Genomic DNA, 8854 nt, shown 5'->3' with positions numbered 1-8854 from the left:
AATGGGTGAAGCTGGAGAATATCATGCTAAGCAAAGTAAGCCAATACCCCCATAACAAAGGCCAAATGTTCTCTCTAATATGCAGATGACCCACAATAGGTGGTGGTGGGAAGTGGAATTTCAGCAAATTGGACAGAGAGGAATGGCAGGAAGGGAGAGGAGGTGAGAATGGGAAAGACAGTGGAATGAATTGGACACAAATTTCCTGTGTTCATGATCACTGTAACTCCACATCGTATGCCACCACAAGAATGGGAAGTTCTACTCCCTGTATGTATGAAATGTCAAAATGCATTCTACTGTTATGTGTAACTAAAAAGAACAAGTAGAATGATTTTAAAAAAAGAAATTAGGTCATAAGTTATTTTACTTAAAGTTAAAGGCATGTGGAAAAAAATTTCTTCTCCTCCTTTTTTTTTTTTATAAATCTAACTTTTTAAATGGAAAAAAAGTAAATTTCATTTGTTTATGTTCTAATATATTCCTTAGTACTTCTAGCCATGGCATTTATTATAGAGGCAAATCTGGATTTTTTATATGTCTCTTTTTCATCCTGATTTGTATTCTTTTTTTTCCCTTATACTTTCATTGACTCTTTTCTCAATACCTGGAAAATCCTAGAGAGGAAATGTTCCATTTCCCTTGTCTTTAGCCCTCTTTCATGGACATTATTGATGGACAGGACTTTTCAAGAAAAGACTTGCAGTAGGAGAGTACAAACTACATTTGGAGTTTACTTTGTGGCTAATTAAATTTTTTTTCCTCCCTAAAAGTTTCATGGGATTTTATTTGGTATTTATGTTTTGCAGGTAAAAGTACTCAAGGAAAATTTCTAGCAGTTATATATCCTGTAATTCCTATCAAAATTTATTTGTGCTTCTTCACTATCTTAGTCCTAATTTCAAGTGTCATTGCACATTCCATTATTTTGTCAGGTAAGTTACTTTTTCTCCAAACTATGCATTACTTTGTACACATTTATATTGCCAAAAATATTTAATTAATTTTGAGCTCTCTTATACATCAGGCACTGTGTAAAGTGCTTGAGGTATATCAGTAGATAAAACACACAAAAACAATTCCTGTTGTCTTAAAACTTAATTTCTAGCAGGTGGATACAGGTAAGACTAAATAAGGGTAAGAGTGGAACAGGTTGTAATATATGTAGGGTAGCAATGTGATCTTTTTTGGAAAGGTATTTAGAAACATTTTTTAGGGAGTAAAAAAGTCATGGTTTCCTGGGGAACTGTTCCAGGCAGAAAATGTAAACCAAAGCCCACAGACTTTGGGAGTGTGCTGTGGATAAAGCAGAGTAAGAATGAAGAAGAGAGGCAGCAGGTGCCATGTCCGGCCAGGAAGGTGGCAAGAAGCAGCCCTTGAAACAACCTAAGAAGCAGGCCAAGGAGATGGATGAAGAAGATAAGGCTTTCAAACAGAAACCAATAGTAGAGCAGAAGAAATTTGAGGAGCTAAAAGTGAAGGCTACAGGGAAGGGCCTCCCTGGCCACAGGTGGAATTAAAAAATCTGGGAAAAAAAGAAGCCATTTCCTGTGCCTGAAATGATGGTGACCATTGATTCCATTCCAATTTAGGTATCAGGATCCCTGCTGTAACATACTTTGCCACCTATTGCTATAAAGAAGTGTTGTGTTTGAGTCTGTTGTAAATATAATAAACTTTCATAAAAATCATCATAACAATAATAATACACACACAAAAAAAGAGTGGAGAAGAGTAATATAATAGGGGAAGGTACAGAATCCTCTCATTACCTCTGGTTTCAGTTACACATGATAAACTGTTTTACAAAAATATTAAATAAAATAACTCAGAAATTAACAATTTATAAATTTTAAATTACACACTGCTCTGAATAGGGCAACAAAATCTTATGCCATTTTTTTGTCATCTTCCCCAAATTTGAATCATCTCTCTTACTAATTGCATGCACAACTTACCCATCAATCTGATAATGGAGCTGCCTCTATTATCAGTTTGACTGTTATGGTATCTGTGTTCTAATAATTTTTGTTTTACTTTACAGTACCCCAAGCACAAAAGTAATATGTTGGCAATTTGGATATACCAAAGAGAACCCATAAAGGCTGCCTTTTAAGTAAAAAGATTAAACTTTATCAATGGGTTTCATGCATATACAGAAAAAAAAAAAAAACATAGTACATATAGGGTTTGGTGTTATCCACAGTTTCAGGCATCCACTGGGGATATTTTCCATCGATAGCAGAAGTTGTTATGTTCATAGAACATTTCCTATGTTCATGATCACTTTAACTCCCACATCATATACAACCACAAGAAGGGGCAGTTCTACTCCATGTATGTATGATATGTCAAAATACATTTTACTGTTATGTGTCACTAACACATAACAGAAAGCTATTTAAAAGCTGCCTTTCACTCTGAATGCAATAGAAAGAGAGAGGTGGCAGCATTAAACTTTAGTGGCTAAATAATTGATTTCCATACTGAGAATAAACTTTTAGGATACCAGGATAAAAACAGGAAGACTTTTCAGAAAATTAATATAGAAATTAACTTGAAATGATGATGGCTTAGGCCTGATGATAACAATGTGGAGTTGTGGGCAGGGTGGATATTTTGGAAGTTAAGCCAACAGTATTTCATACTAGATGGGATATAGAGTAATAGGAAGAGAAAAGTCAATGATAATTTTAAGCATTTTCTTTTGAGCTTGAAAGAATAAAATTGAAATTAACTGATATGAGCAAAGCTATGGGTATAGAAATTCCACTTAGGTAACTATTTCCTGACCTGTCCCAATCAGAATTGTCATTCTATTAAAGAATAAAGTACAGTTAAAATATTCTCTGATAGAGGCTCATCCTTGACCTTAAATCTTTATATTTTATACTTAAGAAGATTGAGAATGCAGGAAAGTATAGAAGAACTATAAATCTCTTTAAAAATATTCATCCTTTGTACATAGAAGCAATATATCACCAGCTTTGCTTGGCATCTATTAAAGAACTGCTCAGGTAGAGATGACCTAACATAAGAAGATATGTGTATTTTGATTTATAAAAGTGGTTTTCAAATTTTAGTTGTTTCTACAACTTCTACTATCCATACTTTTGAAAGGGGAATTGAACTCAGCCAAGGGTGCTTAACAACTGAGGCACATCCCCAGATCTTTTTATATTTTAATTTAGAGATAGGTTCTCACTAAGTTTCTTAGGGTCTTGCTAAGTTACTGAGGCTGACTTTGAACTTACAGGCCTTCTGCCTCAGCCTCCCAAGCCATCTTACACTTCTAAAACATGACCTAAAATAATTTGAAAAACTACATATTACCTGACATTTTTCATCAGATATTTAAATAGTTGTAAATGATGTAATTTCTAACATATCAAAAATGTTGTTATATTAAAATTTATCTTTGTATTGTCATCTTAAATATATCTACTGGAATATAAATTTTGTCATGATTTGAAACCCAAATGCCCCCCCCCAAAAAATTAACTATTTTTTTTATATATCCATGAACCATGAGTCTGGGAGTGTGACTCAGTGGTAGAGTGCTTGCCTAGCCGGCATAAGAACTTGGAATTGATTCCCCCACCACAAAATGAATGAATGAATGAATGAGTAAAAGAATTAATTAATTAATTAATTAAAATTTATATCCAAAAGACCTATAAAGAGCATACTATAGGGACACAGCTATATCAATGCTCATAGCATCACAATTCACAATAACTAGACTCTGGAACCAAACCAGATGCCATTCAACAGTTGAATGGATAAAAAAAATGTGGCATTTATACACAATGGAATATTACTCAGCACTACAAAATAACAAAATCATGGCATTTGCAGGGAAATGGATGGCACTAGAGCAGATTATGCTAAGTGGAGTTAGCCAATCCCTAAAACAAATAATGCTGAATGTCTTCTCTGATATAAGGGAGGTGACTCAAAACAGAGTAGGAAGGAAGAGCATGAGAAGAAGATTACCACAAAACAAGGAAAAGAGGTGGGAGGGAAAGGGAGGGAGAAGGGGAATTGCACAGAAGTCGGAAGGAGACCCTTATGGGTTCACAAAATACATATATGATGGTGTGAGGGGGAATGGAAGGGAAAAAAAGAGAGAGAGAGATAAGTGTCACAGTAGAATGGGTAGAGAATAGTGATGGGAGGGGAGAGGAGGGGAGGGGGGATAGGGAGAGCAGCAGAATACAACTGACACTAGTATTGCTGTATGTATACACATGGATGTATAACCAATGTGATCCTGCAATTTGTACACATGAAAAAATGAGAATTCATACTCTATTTGAATCAAATGTATGATATGTCAAGACCATGGTATTGTCTTGAGCAACTAATAAAAAAATTAATAATAAAAAAACCACATGAATCAAAACATTCCTAATGTTTGAAAATTCTGGTGATTTGTTTTATTCAAATGTATTTCTATTCTAGAATTTTATCATAGTGTAATATGAGATGCCTGTGTATTGTTTAAAGTTATTTATTTCTTCATGTCTAATATTTTAATATGTTGAAGTTTCATTTAAAAAATCAAGTAAGACTCCTCTCTTAAAATATTTCTTTCAGATTATTTAGAACTATAATTTTAGTAATATTTTGTATTTAAAAACAATTTGAGTTGGCTGGGGTGTGGCTCAGCAGTAGAGTGATTGCCTCCCATGTGTGAGGTACTGGGGGTTATCCAAAGAACCACAATAAAGATCCTGCATGTATGTACAATTAAAAAATATTAAAAAGACTATTTAAAATTAATTTTGAAAATTATCAAAAAAATACAATTTATTTATTATCAAAATTTAAATTGTGTTTTAATGCATATTGTTGAGAGCCACAGCCGAAGTGGCCCCAGCACCAGCTGATTGGCTCCTCTGCCGTGATGCTCATTGGGCTGTTTCCCCGCCCTTTCAGACCATGGAGCTGCTCATTGGGGCACTCTTTTGGCTCTGCCCACGTGGCCCAGCCAATTGGCCTCAAGAGAGGAGGAGTGGGGGTTGAGAGGCTCGCCAGAAGCTGGTGATGGCAGTTGGGCTCTGAGGGAATTCCTGAAGAGCTCGAATGGTGCAGCATGTGCGTTCAAAAAATAAAGTTTGTTCCTGCTTAATAAGTGGCTCGTGAATTGTGCCCAGCCAGACTGCAGCATTATATCCTGCTCTCAACAACTTGCATAATGTAATATTATGTGTAGCTCAAATTATGAGTATTTATTAGTTGGAGAGTATGATAAAAATACTACTACTTCTTCAGTAAATACCTGCACATAGTGTATTTGATTCTGGTATTAGCCTGCCACAGTAATTAAAATAAATGATTTATAAAACTCAGAGACTTTCCCATTAAGAAACTCATTCTCTGATGAAATTTTTTTCTGTGAATATGAGAGTTGTATAATTTGATAATTCTCTCCCTCAACATTTAATTTATCTAGCATTTATTATACACTTTAATTTTTGGTAATAACAAAAGAATATATTAAGTATTTTACATGAGGAAATAAGATGAGAATTGACTACAGTTTGACTGTTTCATAAAACTACATAATATGAAAAACATTATTTCATTAAATTAGTTTTAACTAGCTCAATTAATAATGTACAAGTCTAAAAAGTCAGATAAATATTTTACCAAAGAGTTTTATTTAATGTCATCTAAAATATTTAACAGTCTCTGAAAATAATTCTGTTAATTTAAAATGAATCAGTGATACTAATCTTTACAGCTCATTGTTTCTATCCTCTTACCTAATGACTTATTCTAGTTAAAAAAGTTAGGAAGAGCTGTAAAAAATTGCCTACTATTAAATCTAAAGGAAAATAAGTCATTGTTGGCATTTGATAGTTTTGCCTGATCTCTTTTCATTTTGTTTTCACTAAACATTCTAAAAAGCAATACAAAATTTTTAGATGTTAAGGGAGGGAAATGGTAGAGGTATGGAATAAAAATAAGTGTTCTTCCAATAAGCTATACTCTGAAATCTTGTTTGTTTCAGGACATCTAACAGTGACCAATGGTCAAAATATTTTTGCACACATTTAACAGCACACACACACACACACACGCACACACACACACACACACACGCACCAAAAAATTTGGGAAGTCCTCAATCATACTTTGGTATCAAAAAAAATAGTATTTTTAAAGGTGTCATACACTGTATACTGGAAGTTTCTGCATCCCTCAAGAAATGCATGATAGTAAAATTTAGGACAGGTAAGGAGTTTTCCTTTCTGTTGTTAAGAGCATGGAGGTTGTCCACAGAAAGAGAACAGATACCTAACTTGAAGGTAACCGGGCAGATGATGATTACACTTGGGATAAGACTTGGGAGTCTTTCCTTAATGAGTCAGGAAAACAACAATCCATATGCATACTTCAAAGTGGAACTCAGAATTCTAAACAAAAAAAAGTAAATACAAGAGGTAAAAAGTTTGCTAATTACCATTCCTTCTGGTTGCCTCAATTTTAGAAAAAAATAAGGACCAGGCCTTAGAGAACCCTGTGTTTGCTACCTGTACAAAAGAGTGGATAGCATTTGGAAGCGAGCGTTTATATTTTGCTGAAGACATGGGGAATTGGACATTCAGCCAGACCTTTTGCACTACCTTAGAAGCCAGTCTCACTCAGTTTGACAGCAAGGAGAAACTGGTAAGAAAAGGTTTTGGATCACTTTTCTCTTTAGAGTTCTTTGCCCCATGAGTGGTTTGGGCTGCATAAAGTTAAAGCTGAAATATGAGAAAGGATCACATTTCAGACAGAATCGGGGGCATGAGACACATTTTGGTGTGTGCCATTTGTTGAGTTATATACTTGGCCTGGAATTTTGTGAGTTATTTCAGATATGTTTACATAGTAACCTGCAAAATTAGACATATTGTTCTCCTTCTACTAAAAAATATGCTAATCAGATACTTTGTTATCTGCATTGACACATGTTGGATATTGAAGGTGTGCACTAAAAACATTGTGCTGGAATGACAGCCATGAATATATGGTCCCTTATGAAGAAATTTAGGATCACAGATATTTAATGATGTAACTGAGAGTTGAGGACTGGTATAACTCCAAAATCTATGCTTCTCAATTATACCATAATATCACCTCCAAAAGAGAAGGCTGTAGGTAAGATAAACTCAAGATCTTTTTAAAAACATGAACACATGTTTTCACTTTCTGGGTTGTATAGCAGAATTTACTAAAAAGATATAAAAGTCTTTCTGATTATTGGATTGACCTAAACAGAGAAGCATCATATCACATTTGGAAGTGGACAGAGAACACTGAATGTAAAGTCTGGTAAGTTTTCAGAGTTCTTTTTCTTCCATTGTATTTATGTATGTGATTTGTGTGTTTGAGATGAGAAAGATATCCACATGTAAAGCACATTGCACTAGTGGATAAAAAAATATGAATTCTGGACTCCATAGTAAACAATGTGCTTAGTATGCTGAAGGCCCTAGATTCAGTCCCCATTAAACTCCACACCCCCCCAAATTGTAAATATTTTTTATGCTCTTCCATTTACTACCCGTGTCTTAACTTATATATTATTGTGATTTTGCTTGACATCTTTAGCAGGATGATGGCATCCAGAATAGTTATTGTAGTCTCATGCATACACTGATTTAGAACTTTGCTGATAAACAGAGAGGGCTGGATATCTAGCCACTGAAGGAATGATGTCTGTAAGACTCATACATCTACACTTTACGCTGCTGCATCCATTCATAAAAGCAAAGTTTCTAGAGAAACAATCAGAATAATGTTTCATTATCAGAAAAAAATTAGTGAATAGATCCATTTGATGGGTTAATAATTTTAATGGATTCTTGTTAACTATAGTCAGTAGGGGCATGGCTAGGTACATTGACAGGATGACCTGAAACATCAGATATACTGTTCTCCTATTATTTTGAAATATACTAATCAGATGTTCATCATCCACATTGGCATATGTTGCATTTGAAACTAGGCATTACAAACCTTGTGCTGGAATGACAAACATAGACTGATAATTTTCCAAATTGTTAAATATAAATATGCAAGGAAAATAAAAAGAGACAGAAGCAAAGTGAATAGGCAAAAGCAAAAGCTGCTTGCCCAAGCTGCTAGCTTTATTTATATTCATAGGTTACTTTAGATCATTGACGTCATTATACATATTGTTCATTGTATTACTGGGCAGGTTACAGACTCTGCAACATTATGCAGCTTATTCCTCAGTTACATACTAAGCTACAATGTGCAATGTTAGGAGCTTTGTGTAGCTCTCAAGAAAGTCCATTGTATAAAGTTACTGTTATGTGGACAGGTTTAGGCATAGTGAATCTTTGTAGTTGTCTAACAAGAGAGTTTCCTTATTCCCAGGAGCTGTGTGCCTGAGATCAAGGTCGAGGCTGATAAGACACTAACTCAGAGCCTCCTCCTGAAGGACATTAATCCAGTAGCTAGGCATGTAGTGTCTTTGCAAGAAGTTTTTCCAGCAGCCAGGTCTTCTGTGTCTTTGCATAAAAACTTCCTAGTAACTCAGCATGCCACAGTCATAAAGCTATTAGTGACCTCAATCCCAAACACAGAACCCTTACATAGATATATGGCATATACTGGGGGTATGCCCTTAGGAACTCTTCCTAGTTCCTTGTCCTTTCCACTGTGCTTGCCCTTGCTTCCTGAGTGCCATGAGCTGAGAAGGTTACCTCTGCCATGCTCTTCTACCATGATGCTCATCCTCACATATATTGCAGTGCACAGGACCTCACCATTGAATTCTTGCTGGTTTGGAGGGATAAGCCTCCAAAAAAAAAATGAAAGTTTATAAGAAGTA

The 8854-nt window shown here is 34.9% G+C and overlaps 1 pseudogene; it reads left to right on the top strand.

The window, feature by feature from the left end:
• The first annotated feature begins 1343 nt into the window (after positions 1 to 1343).
• Positions 1344 to 1520, top strand: LOC143397459 (translation machinery-associated protein 7 pseudogene; annotated as a pseudogene).
• Positions 1521 to 8854: the final 7334 nt, after the last annotated feature.

This window comes from Callospermophilus lateralis, chromosome 4, assembly GCF_048772815.1.
Source record: "Callospermophilus lateralis isolate mCalLat2 chromosome 4, mCalLat2.hap1, whole genome shotgun sequence".
Lineage (NCBI taxonomy): Eukaryota > Metazoa > Chordata > Mammalia > Rodentia > Sciuridae > Callospermophilus > Callospermophilus lateralis.
This window is presented reverse-complemented; position numbering and strand designations above follow the sequence as displayed.